Below are 14139 nucleotides of genomic sequence, written 5' to 3'. Positions count from 1 at the left end.
TCTTGGTTTTGGTGAGTTGATTTTACTTTTTGACTATTTTTGTTGTTTTCTTTACTTCACAACGGCTGCTTTCAGGGCCAGTTTGGTCAGCTTGGCAGCCCGCTAGCCTCGATGATGGAGTACTGGTAGACGTAGTTCTAAGATGACAGGAAGCGTTATCAGGACCAAAGCCCTGAGGCAGTGAAATGTAGGTCGTATCACCCAACAGCCTAGGATACAGCCCTCGGACGTTAATCGGCATGACACTCCCCATAATAGACAATGGTTTTGGAGGCATGTTAACGCGGGTACGCCTACTACTACGTCTCTCTGTACGGCATGGATTGGTTTCTGTCATCTTGGTAGTATGTCGTTGACCATCTAGCAATAAACCCTCATCGAAGATAGCGGGTAAAGGAGAGCTGACCCAGCACGTCCGTTCAGCTGTAAGGACTGAGACGTGACTGAAATGAACTTCATAAAGAAAATTTGGTTTTATATTAATTTTGTCATTTTTCTTTTGTTATTAAGGTCAATTTATTTTGTTCAAATACATTTTATTTGATCATGTCTTCTTAAACCTTACCAAAATAAATACAAAACTTTAACATTTTATAATGATACATAAAGTTATTACAAACAAAATTTATAAAGTTTTCAATTTGTTTTGTAATTGAGCTTATTTGTATCTATGTAGTTTCACGGGGAACTAACTCTAAACTATAAACCTTTCGTACCGACGGTTACTTGCAACGTTTGCTTGAAAGCATAGTCGAGTGCACACACTATTGTTTCCTACGAATACAAGAAGAAACCACATGAAATTAGTCCCAAATTACAGTCAAAAATTATCAAAACAGTTCTGCATATGATTCCTAAAACGTTTGTTGATATAAAGTGTATACATAAATAATTTTCAAAAGTTAAATGACGGCTCCCACTTCGTACTACGGTTGGTACGGTAGCAAATCTGGAAACCTCTAATAAAGCACATCATTGAAGAGTCTTAATTTTTGTTCCGAAATTGACCTTATCTTTTCCATCCTTATACGGTAATACATAATTCATATTTGTTTACTGGAGGTGTGCGTGCGTCTTAAATAATGTTATAATCATCAACAGTATTGCCGACAAAAATAGAAGTTTGATGAGAAGATTGACCTATACGTTCTGTTGTCTTGATATACAAACATACGATGGCCGAAGTAAGCCGACAAAACTACTATTCAAACTTTATAAAGTACTGTACAGAAAATTTGTACATAGTACTTTCTTGTTGTTTTACTTCCTGGTTAAAAGATAGTATTCTGTACAGAAAGTTTGTACAATGTACTATCTTGTTGTTTTACTTCCGGGTAAAAAGATAGTACTCTGTACAGAAAGTTGGTACATTGTACTATCTCGTGTTTTACTTCCGGGTATATCTTTTTATGAAATCAAGAAGTACATAACCACCATTTTTACTTTAGTTGAACTTCCTTTTAAAAATTTCTTAAACTGTACAGAAAGTTTGTGTTCCTAGTTATCATTGGTTTTTTTATGAATGAAACACAAAACATTTTATTTATTATTAAAAAAAAAAGAAATGATATGTGTAATTGGACAAAATATGTATAAATTCAAAAAAGTCAATGTTTTTTCTTCGAAAAGTGAAAAAATAACATTTATACATATATGCTATTTGTTTCTGGATAAGCTGCATAAAACAGAAAAACCTCTGATAAAAAGTGTTATACATTTTGTAAACACCAAAAATACATATTAAAATCAATCTAGAAATTATTAATGAGGCATTTCGAGATGGTCAAATAGTTGGAAACATAAACATTCCTTACCGACCAATCATCAATATTAAAGTGTAACTCTCCCACGAGTGGCATTGAAAGATTACTGGATCTAATTTTAAAACTATTATTGAAGAGGCATAACTTTTACATTCAAGATACAAAAGCCTTCATTAATAGAATAGAGTCACATGAGGTCAAGAAAGATTGCATTCTTATTGCCTATGATGCAACGTGACGTCCATGTATATATTTTCTCCGACATGCACAGATTTACATCTGTCTGTGCTATTAATAAATATTTTAGATAAGTTTCAATGGAGAGAAAACATCAAATTACACTGTCAATACAGAGATGACGGTTTGTGGTCTTCACATGCACATTAAAACAGGTTGAGGATTTCTTTAACATAGCGAACAAAATTGACCCTCTACTTTAATTCACATTTGAGGTGTCTAGTTCTAGTATGACCTATTTAGATGCTATCACAACGACAGCAAACCGGATTTATCAACATTTATTTGTGTCATGGCAATATCACAAGAACCATTACTGATGAATGGTGAAAGTGAAAATCGTCAATTTTACCTCCATTTTGTCATCAGTATCAACATATTAAAATTTGAAAAGCTTAGATTGAATGTTTCATGAGTAAATGCAACAACTTGAATGGAAACGCCATTTTACGATCTTTCAAGAACCATAACTCCTGAAGGGTTAGCGTCAAAATCGCCATTATTGAACTTGACCTTCATTTAATTGTCAGTAACAACATATTAAAATTTTAAAAGCTTTGGTTGAACGGTTCATGAGTTAATGCACGGACAACATTTGATTGCCGCCCGCCCGCCCGGCCGCCCGCCGTACATCCCAAAATCAATAACCGACATTTTTGTCCCAAAAATCCGGTTAAAAACTGAAACGTATCAATATTTACCAATCATTAGTGCACATCCGAAACACACATTCACAAGTATTACAGTATGTGAATCTATGATACGTCATATTAGAAATAATAGTGACATCAATGAGTTAGATAGACACTTAACTAACTAACAAGATAAGTTAGTTGAAAGAGGATACTGTAAAAATAAAACAGAGAATGTTATAAGAAACGTTAAAAATGACACAAGCAGAAAAAACAACCTTATTGAAGGCCGATAGGACAAAGAATGTCCCACTCTCTCTCATCTAAATATAATCCAATGGTAAAAAACCTTAGTAAGGTTATAAGAAAACATTGGAGCAATCTGCAAAAGACAAACAATGTGGTGAAATCTTCACCCAGGTGCCTATCATAGCGTATACACGTAACAAAAATATCAAAGAATACCTTGCTTAATCAAGGAAATAGTTGGGAGACTTTTGAAAAGGGACCCATGCTTTAATAGTATAAGCAAAAAATCCCGAAACACTGTTAGTTATAATTTTAATTATAGGCAACAAACTTTCATTGAATGAAATTTAAAAAAAAGACAGTGTAAAGTCTTAAGAATTATTACGTATGTTGGTTGAAGGAACCGCATTTAATTATAACTCATATCTAGCATTCCCTTACAATTTATCATGAAAGTCAATGAACATGATGAAAGAACCAGATAAAAATACGTCGATAAATCAAATAGCTAGTCTCCACAAACACTGCTATTGTAATTTCTGATCCAATAAAAAGATAGTACACTGTACCAACTTTCTGTACAGCGTACTATCTTTTAATAAGGAAGTAAAACATTAAGATAGTACTATGTACAAACTTGTCTGTACAGAGTACTATCTTTTTACCCGGAAGTAAAACAACAAGATAGTACTATGTACAAATTTTCGGTACAGAGTACTATCTTTTAACCAGGAAGTAAAACGACAAGAAAGTACTATGTACAAACTTTCTGTACAGAGTACTATCTTTTAACCAGGAAGTAAAACAACAAGAAAGTACTATGTACAAACTTTCTGTACAGTACTATATAAAGTTTAAGTTATATTTTTGTCGGCTCACTTCGGCCATCGTACAAACATGTTAAGTGGTAAATAAACTCATCATAGATGCCAAGATTTAAGTATAAGGGATATTTAATAACCTAAAATGAAAATAAAAGATACATATAAAGTAGATGTATGTGGTCAACGAGAAAGCATCCAAGACAACTTCTCGTTTGAATTGTTTATATGGTCATTTCGGGGTCTTTTATATCTACATATGCGGTATGGGCTTTGCTCATTGTTGAAGATCGTACAATTAGGAGATAACTGTATTGTATTTTAAGCTCCGACGGCATCAATTGGGGATTTGATGGTCGCAAATTAAGTTTACTGGCGACGCGTTAGCGGAGACAGTAAACGGGTATTTGCGACCATCAAATCCCCAATTGATGCCGTCGGAGCTTAAAATACAATATTGTTATCTCCATTCTAATGAAACTGACAGAAAACAACGTTAAAACATGTATTTAAAATCTGTCATATGCCGTCTGCGCTTGCGCGTAGGTCCCATAGCATCAATTGTCAATTGATGCCATGTAAGAAAGTGACGTTATCCAATCAAAATGAACGTTACAAACGTTGTTGCATTAGAATGACAAATAGTCGTCAATTTCTCTGTCATTTGGTCTCTTGTGGATAGTTGTCTCATTGGCAATCACACCACATTTTTTAATAAATCACTAAAAGACATCTATGTTTGCGTGTGTTTAAAAGAGTTTTTTTGTGAAATTTAAATTTGAAATATACTTTTAACACACACTTAAATCACATACTTTTAACACACACTTAAATCACATACTTTTAACACACACTTAAATCACATACTTTTAACACACACTTAAATCACATACTTTTAACACACACTTAAATCACATACTTTTTAACACACACTTAAATCACATTTAAAATAAAATACTTTCATTGTAGATTTGATCCTCCTATAAGGATTCGTCCTGGGGATGAAATAAGAACTACATGCACATATTCCTCTCTATCGTCAAACGAAACTATTTTCTTTGGCGAAGGAACTTCCGATGAAATGTGCTATGGATTTATCACATATTATCCTGCACAAAATATAGCACTGCCATACTGTACAACATGGAAAACAGTTGAAAAATGTAAAAGATATATGCCACAATTTGGCGGAATAATTGATGGATGTAGGTGGAAGGACTTCCTGTCTGGTGGTAATGAATATATTGGATTCATGATGATTGAACTAGCTATGCACTGTGATACTACTTGTTCTTCGAACTGTACTGAAAAAGTCCGAAATCTACGAGAACATGAATGCTTACGCGGTGATCTAGGAGATTTTATGATCTTTAAGTTACAGAGAAAATATCCATCCATTAGTTTAATAAAATACTGTTTTCGAGAAAACAAAAGTGACAATGTAAAGGCATATAGTTTCAGTCTATTTTTAACTTTAGCTTTGATGTATATTACCTAGCTAGTATTCTCATAAAATCAAATTTACAAGTTGTTTTATCAATTAGCCATAAAATACGTGCAAAGATTTCGAGATAGAACTCCGTAATCATCCAATAAGATGGTCTATTTAAGTTAACAACTATATCAACAGAACGGCACATACAAATGAGTTTTAAAAAAACCCAACAAAGTCAATAGGTCGTAAGTATATGTTATCTTTTTTATTTGCATCACAAATTTGTTTCAGTAATAATTGATTATAGTCAGGTGCATAACATAAAAACACAAAACATTAAGCCCGTTAAGATAAGTAAACTTTAGAAGTTTAGGGTACATATTGCATGAAATGTAGCTAAAACCGTCTGGATACTAGCTTGATAGCTTTGAATTTCAGGACTAATATTTGCCTTAAATGATGTTTTATTACGCAATTATAATATTCAAGAAAACAGTGTAAATTGTTAGATAGAAAAGATACCAGTAAATAGTGAAAGGTGTATAAAATTATTTGGTTTAAAAATGTTATTCAATTAAATAACTATGAACAAAGGTGGATAACTCAAACTCAAATGATTGCCTAGATTTGTTGAGCATTCTGAACGTGATCAACAAAAACCAAAGTGTTCATGTAAACACAAGCGAGAGGTTTAGCGCTATAAAACCAGGTTCAATCCACCATTTCCTATAATTAAAAATGCCTGTACCAAGTCAGGAATATGACAGTTGTTGTCCATTTGTTTTTGATGTGTTTTGTCAATTGGTTTTGCCATGTGATTAGGGACTTTCCGATTGAATTTTCCTCGCAGTTCAGTATTTTTGTGAATTTACTTTTTGCACATATACACTGGGTTGTGTCTATACTCTTTTATTATGATACAGTGTTGGCTGTGTTCCATTTACGTTTCAAAACATGACATTATACCAGAAAAAAGGAATATTATAACAAAATTAATGATATTCTAGTAGGAATACCTTAATGAATATCAACTTTCTTTTTTTTTTAATTTAAATGAAAGCCTACCTGCCTTACACTTTGTTAATTTTCATACGTAAATATTTATGCACTGGGTCTTAAGTTACCTGTCGAAATGAATGAACTCGGTATAAACTATTGTTGTTACGGGGGCGGACCGCTTATATTACATATACAGAGAGTGGCCGCGTATTCGTCACTTGAGATTTTCGCTATATATTGTATATGGAACTAAATTTTTTCCAAAAAATATTTTGGGGTCATTTTTGGTTTAATTTTAAGCAACTTGGTACAAATAGAAGCAGAATTGTCACAGGTTGATTTGTTTATTTGGTTATATTTTTTTTTTGAAATATTTTTATGTTTTCACAAGATAAACACAAATATTATTTTCTGTTCAGAAATTCGCTATATTCAACCAAATTAAATTATACAAATTTATTGTAAGTGTTCACATTAAAAGAAAACAAAAACACATGAAGACCCAACTATTACCACATGAAAAAACATAATTTAGACAATTCTACGTATTTTCAGGCCTTGTTGATAATAATCCAACCATAAAAATCCTTTAGATATTTTTTTTGAAAAATGTGTTTTTTTATATATAATATAAAGCCAAAAAAAATGCAGGTGACGGAATACTTTTGGCCAGGTAGATAAAAGAAAGGATGAATGTTTACTTATTTGATATTTGTATAAAATTGTAAAATATTCATTTACAAATTTTTATGTTTATTTGCAAGATTTTTATCTTGAACAACAATTTTAGATTCCGGTAGATGAGGGGTCTGTATTAAAATCGACAGTTTTAAAGTTACGTTTCAAAATGTAGTGTAAATCATGCTTTACTATAAAATATAATTAAAAGGATAGGCCAATCAAATTTATTATGGAAACATTTAATTTTCTTTATTCAGATTAACACGTCTTTTCATGAATTATATGGTTTTCTGCTATTCTACAATCCAAGATCATTTGAAGATGGTGGGATAATCAAGAACAGGGCATTTTGGTTATCATCCCGGTGTTGGTTTATCCTTTTGCGCTACATTTGTCGCGTTTCATCAACACAAAGGAGTTCACAAAAGGAACACTGTATCATGTATATGGGTTCTGCGTGGAACAATCTTGGTCTCATATGATAATGGGTACGTTATTAAAGCTGTTAAATAACTAATAAGTTACTAATTGGTAAATTAATAGCAACACTCCAAAAACGCCTGCATATGGATCATGTATCTCCCAGTTGATTCCAAATGAGTGAACATGCGATTCGGAGCATGATTTCCTTTGTAGAGGATTAATCGTAAAAAAGAAGCCTTGGAACCAAGATTTTCAATAGGTCAAATTGTATGGACGCAATCACCAGCTGGTTACATGTAAATGATATGGAATATATCATATTATATGTTTCACCAATAAAACGGATATTTTCAATTGTTGTTAACACAATCCTGTCGTCTTTTCTGGGATTGTTGAATTACCGAATCAGTCTTATTAAAGAGATATATAGTGCTTACTTTGAGCAAAATGAGGCCACTATTTGCTTAGCCTTTCGGAAAACTTGAGGTCGTCTACATTATTTGGTAGATTTTGTGTTTTTGTGTCTGTTTAATTGTTTTGTTTATCTGTTTGTAATTTTGCCTTCTTTCCACTTCTTATTTTAATATGATGGGTGATGATAAAGGCAACAGTAGTATATCGCTGTTCAAAAAGTCATAAAATCGATTGAGAGAAAACAAATCCGCGTTACGAACTAAAACCGAGGGAAACACGTCAACTATAGAGGAAAACAACGATACAACAGAAACACTGAAGTGCAACAAAAACAAACGACAATGCAACATTTATAGAATCGAACTATTAGATAACAACTGCCATATTCTGACTTGATACCGGACATTATCATTGTTTGCTACTTTGTTACTTTCTGTCTAAAATATTGTTTGTAATATTATGTTTTATGATGCTAGCCTTATCTTAATTATCAATTTGTTATATTAGTATCTGCTGTTTTATGTTTCGATGCATTGTAGCTGTAGATAAAATCTTCGATGTATGGTATGACTAAGTCTGTAAAATCTACGTTTTTGGAAAGAAAAAAAATCTAATGTTTGGTCTGATAGCTGAACGATATTTGTTTCTTCTTATTTTAACTACCTTGCCCTTTTGTCACATATTATAGTTCATTTTAGGGGAATAATATTGGAATATTGTAATGTGAGCTGGGTCATTCGCCGACCAACTGTACCGAAGAAAGTGTTCCATGATGAAATCGACATTATACAAAATATAGCTATGCTACTAGTTTTACGAAATAAACACAACTAGTTGCAGTATAAATTATAATAACTATAAAACATACATTCCAAAAAAAACCTGTGCATGGAGATTTTACAGTTACTGGATAAAAGCCGCTGCTAGTTGTACCAAGTCAGTAGTCAGCATATGAGTATTAACATGCAATATTCATGATACGGTATGTTTTGGCGGTTAAACACTATCTGCTCCTATAATTTGAGAACCAGTAAGTTTTGTGTCTGCCCACAGGCATAAGTTTTTGCCGATATTTGTTTTATTCGTATTTATTGTGCTCAGCTACTTTTGTAAATATAACTAAACTATAAGTAGCTGCCATAGACACAAGAGAGGTTTAGCTAGGTACAAAAAAAGGTTAAACACATCATTTTCTTTTGAAAATGCATGAACAATGTACCAAGTCAGAAATAGGGCATGTTGTGTTTCACTTGTTCCATTGATTAACCGTTTTTGATTTTGTTAGTTTTTTAATGGACTTCCTCTTTTTAATTTGCTTTGACTAACAGTCCGAAATTTTTGTTTAAAATTTTTGTAACAGTCTTCTATTGTACAAATTTTTCAATTTTTTCAGTATAAATCCACAACAACTTCGTATTCAATATGGCCGACTATCTGTTCTGATTCGAACGCCATCGATTAGTCATATACAGACAGAACGCGTGTCTGGTGTAAAACAAAATATAACTCTGATATTTTTATGAGTTTTTATTCAGTTTCTAAATACAATGTAAGTTACAGTAATAAGTGCAAGATAAAACCAGCAAACTAAAAAAATAACAGAAAAATGTATATGGTCTTACGAAACTGAATTACCTACATTGAAACTAATATTTTATTAAAAATCTCAAAATTTTGCACCAACTTTTTTGTAAAACGTTTTTCTTGAAAATTATTATATGCATATCCAATCGTCGAGGTAAATGCAGGTGGTAATTTATAATTATAGCACGTGATACAAGCTGAATTTCAAGAAAAACAGCATTAATTCTTTTGTTTTATAAACAGTTTAAATTTGCAATGCATGTTTACAATTTCGAAAAAACGTTATCTCAGAATTATGACAAAACAATCAGTACTGTCTCGTGATTTTTTTTAACATGTTAACAAGCGATTATTTGAAAATGTATCACTTTGCTTTATAACAAAAACAGAATTTAAATTAAATCAGCAAGTTTAACAGAGTGAATATAATTATTATGATCGTATTTATTTATATTAATATAAATAAATATCAATAATTACACATGCAGCAGATTTAGTACATAGATTTTATAAACATTTTGAGAAAAGCATTATTTAGGTCCAGTCTACCAATGTTGCTTCATTTTAATATTGACTTTTTAGAACGTTTTCATTACATTCTACATGTTCTATCAGTTTGTTAATCAGCACAAACGCAGCATTTACTTTTGGCGCAAATGATATACTAGTACTGCATATGTAAAACATAACTCAAATACAGTGTGCTGCAAAGAATTGGTGTCAAACCGTACCCTGCATTTCAACAGTTGTTTTATCACTTGATCATAAAATACTCCAGTTTAATGTGGTACGAGTAGAATATAGATATCGCAATAAGAATATCCATTTGTTTTATCTATGGAAAAAATAAGATCGCCAAATTTTAGGTAACATATACTTAAACTAATTTCAGATAAACAATCTGTTTTTTCTTTCTATTGGTGCTCCAATACATTATGTTTTTGTCATCGCAAATACTTATTTAAAACTAATACTTTGACCATGATAAAACCAAAGATTCACTGGATAAGAGCTATGATACAATACAATAAATATTTTATAAAAAAATATGCAAAATAAGAATTTTAAGCGTAAATAATTATAGCAAAAAAAAAATACAAAACAAAAGAGTTAACTTTCAAATTAACACATGATAAAAACACAAAAGTTATGGGGTATCCATCTATGACAAAAAAAGTACATGCACAGCATTAAAAAAAGGAATATACAAAAGCAACAGAACGGCGCTTTTATTGCTGATCTTCATTTAAAAGTCACAGTGAGGCCTTCAACACGGAGCAAAAATAACAAACTCTCATCTCACTGCAAGTTTGTGAAGCGTATTTTAAATATTCGAAGGTATTAAACCGAAATATTTTCTTCGTACCGACATGAAGCTTTAAAAAATTATTAACACTTGGAAAGATTATGATAAACCAAGACATTGAACGTCCAAAACATTGTCGAAAGATTGAGAGAAAGCTAGCTATTGACAATTTGACAATCAGAATATAGGAAATAGAAATTTAAGCTTTTTAAAAATTGATGACTGTTAAAATATGGCACATGGCAAAAATTTATCTAATCCTCTACTTGTTCTTATATTTAAAATAATTATCAAAACAATAATTTTAAAATCATAAACTTATTATACATGCGATTTGCCATTTAATTAAAAAAACAACTAAAGGATGACTCATTGTTACCTAAAATTGCATAAAATTTACACATTTTTTTTATCTTAATTTTTTATCTTAAAAAGGCAATTTCAAATGATCGGAAATGCGTGGAGCATGATCAATCAAAACACTCAAGATACAAATACACAAATAGTATAACGCGTTAATATTAGGAGCAACGACAACACAAATTAAAACTGTGTGTACATTTTCAAAGAAACAAATAAACCTATTTACATCAAGGGACAAGACCTAGTTATGAACTAATTTTCCAAAATCTTCTCTATAAAGCGTCAAGTAACTCCTCAAAACAATCTAAACTTAGTTAGACATTTCAATGATTACAACTTGCAAAAAGACTAACACAAGAAAATATTTTGAAAATATTCAAACTGTCAGACAATTGATATTCAAATAATTGATGATAAACTTGATGATATTTATGTTAAATCGTCGTAATATATTTAATTTTATCTGAGAATTTCCTATTTCTTTAACTTTGAGCAATTTTAATTGTTTAGTCTTTTAAAAAATAAAAAAACGCCATAACATGTTAAATAATATGCAATTTTTCTTGACATATCAATTTCAAACAATAATCGTTGGCTCGTTGTTTTACCTGGAAATGCCTAATATTTGCATGGTTCAGTGTTTATCTTAAACATGCATTTTCAAATGATGAAAGGTACGTTGACCATATCTAACCAAAGACCCAATAGAGAAAAATACAAAGTAATTTGCTATGGTACAATAACAAAAACATTTGATAAACACAATAATGGTAACTTAGATAATTAATTAAATCATATAATTAAAGAAACCTAAATCACGTTTTTTCTTTCTTCAAAGAAATGATAAGTATTTTCTATCAGAAACATACTATTTAGTTATCTTCAAACTTGCATGACGCTTAAAATAAATCAATGTCACGTGCATATTGCTAATTTTATGTGAGACCTGTCTTGTTCTTTCACTAAAAGTTATCATTTGATTTTAAAATTTAAGGGAAAAAACATATGCTACATTCAATTCGTCCTGACACATCAACGTCGCAAATCGTTTTAGCTTGACATCGTAATATTTGTACAGATCAACATTTGATGTTTTTATATTAAAAATGTGGTTTCAATAACATTAACGGTACCACTTTTCCTGCACCAGATGCATATTTCAAATGTGTTGAAATACGTTGTCCATGATCAAACCACAGACTCAAAAGATAAAAGTATACAGGAATGTACAATAAAATAAACGTTTCATTAAAAAATAATGGTAATATAGAATATAAAGCGTTGCTATAAGTGGCAAAGAAAATACAAAAAAAAAAGTTTTAAATGTCAAATGAACAAGTTTTTACACGAAGGGACAAACCTCAAGTATGCAATAATTTGTCGAACTCGTATCTTTTCAAGCATCGGAAAATTTCTAAAAACTATTAAAAATTGGAAATACATTTCAAAGATCATTATTTACAAAAAGACTTATACATGAAAACATCAACTTTGGAAACTAAGTCTGTAAAATACTAATATATTCATTTAAAAAAAAATAGCCCTACAGATTGGCAAAAATTGTACAAACAAAAGGTGTAAAATATCAAATAAACAAAACTATTTACATAGAGGGACAACACTTTAAAATGGTGCAATTCCTTTCTTACTCTTTATGTTGTAATCGTCAGATAATTTTTCAAATCTAGAGACCTGTCGTATTTACAAAAAGGGATAAAACTTATTTGTGCAATTCTTTTCTGAACTCTTTGTTTTTTAAGCGTTAGATACGTTTTCATTACTAAAAATATTTTGAAAGACCATATATGTTGAATCACATAAGCAACACGACGGGTGCCACATGTGGAGCAGGATCTGTTTACCCTTCCGGAGCACCTGAGATCACCCCTAGTTTTTGGAGGGGTTCGTGTTGTTTATTCTTTAGTTTTCTATGTTGTGTCATGTGTACTATTGTTTTTCTGTTTGTCTTTTTCATTTTTAGCCATGGCGTTGTCAGTTTGTTTTAGATTTATGAGTTTGACTATCCCTTTGGTATCTTCCATCCCTCTTTTGAACATTAAAAGAACTAAATTGTTTGAACACCCCAAACTATTTTCCATTATAATCGATCGAGTGATGGGAGATAACTTGCTGACACCGAATTTTGATAAAATAAATTTGTTAATATTTTTCATAAAAGAATACTATTCAAATTATCTTTAACCCTGATGACACTTAAGGTCAAGTTTCAGAAAAATGGCCATGTTACAGATGTGGTAAAATTTAACATACAACTCTGGTTCGTCATAAAATAACAAAATTTCAGATTTCTACTACATAGATTTTAAAAATCTATATGTTGTTGATACATACATTTACATTTTTATGATGTAATAATGATAATAAAAGAGATACGTGTATTTCAATTAGTTTAACAAACCAAGGTTGTGTGCAAAATTTTAGAAAAATCTGTGACATAGCCTATTTACTGTTCCTTGACATTAAGTTACATCCATGCATGTCATATGGCTAACTTTATATGAGTAATTCCTTTTTCTTTCCTTTGAGTTATCATTTAGTTTTAAAATTTTGATAAAAAACAAAATTTAAATACTTAAAGCGATGTCTTATTACCATGATGACATATCAACTTCAACTGATAATCTTTGGCTCATTGTTTTATATCAAAATGCGTAATATTTGTACAGTTCGGATTTTCTTTTACCGTAACCATGTCTTATAAAAATTATTAGAGGAACGTTGACCATGATCTAACAAAAGTTACAAAGACATATTAATATGATATTTCATTATAGATTAAACATTTGATTAAAAAGCTATTTACATAGAATACAAAGCGTAATTATAAGTTTCAAAGACAATGCAATAACAAACAAAAACTTATGTAGTAAAAAATTAAATAATACAATAAGCGTATTTACATGAAGGCACTAAACTAAATTGTGCAATATTGTCCAAACTCGTTTCTATAAAACGCCAGGTAACTTCTCAAACATATTTGAAGTTGGAAAGACATTCAATAATAGCTATTAAAAACAAACTAGACATGACAAAATCACCTAGCAAATTAAGTCTGTAAAATAATAACATATACGCATATAAAAAACTTAGACATTCAGATTAACAAAGACAGCACAGGCATAAAGCGTTGTATACAAAATGAACAATAATTTATAAATATTCAAACTAAAGAAAAGTGCTATTTAAATAATCGTTTACCTTGATATCACAT

General features: G+C 30.8%; 1 pseudogene; it reads left to right on the top strand.

The window, feature by feature from the left end:
- The window catches only part of LOC134708621 (tyramine beta-hydroxylase-like), a 53623-nt pseudogene extending 48423 nt beyond the window's left edge, over positions 1-5200 (top strand).
- Positions 5201-14139: the final 8939 nt, after the last annotated feature.

The sequence above is a fragment of the Mytilus trossulus genome, chromosome 2 (genome assembly GCF_036588685.1).
Source record: "Mytilus trossulus isolate FHL-02 chromosome 2, PNRI_Mtr1.1.1.hap1, whole genome shotgun sequence".
NCBI classification, from domain to species: domain Eukaryota; kingdom Metazoa; phylum Mollusca; class Bivalvia; order Mytilida; family Mytilidae; genus Mytilus; species Mytilus trossulus.
Note: the sequence above shows the minus strand (reverse complement) of the source record. Positions and strands in the feature narration are given on the sequence as shown.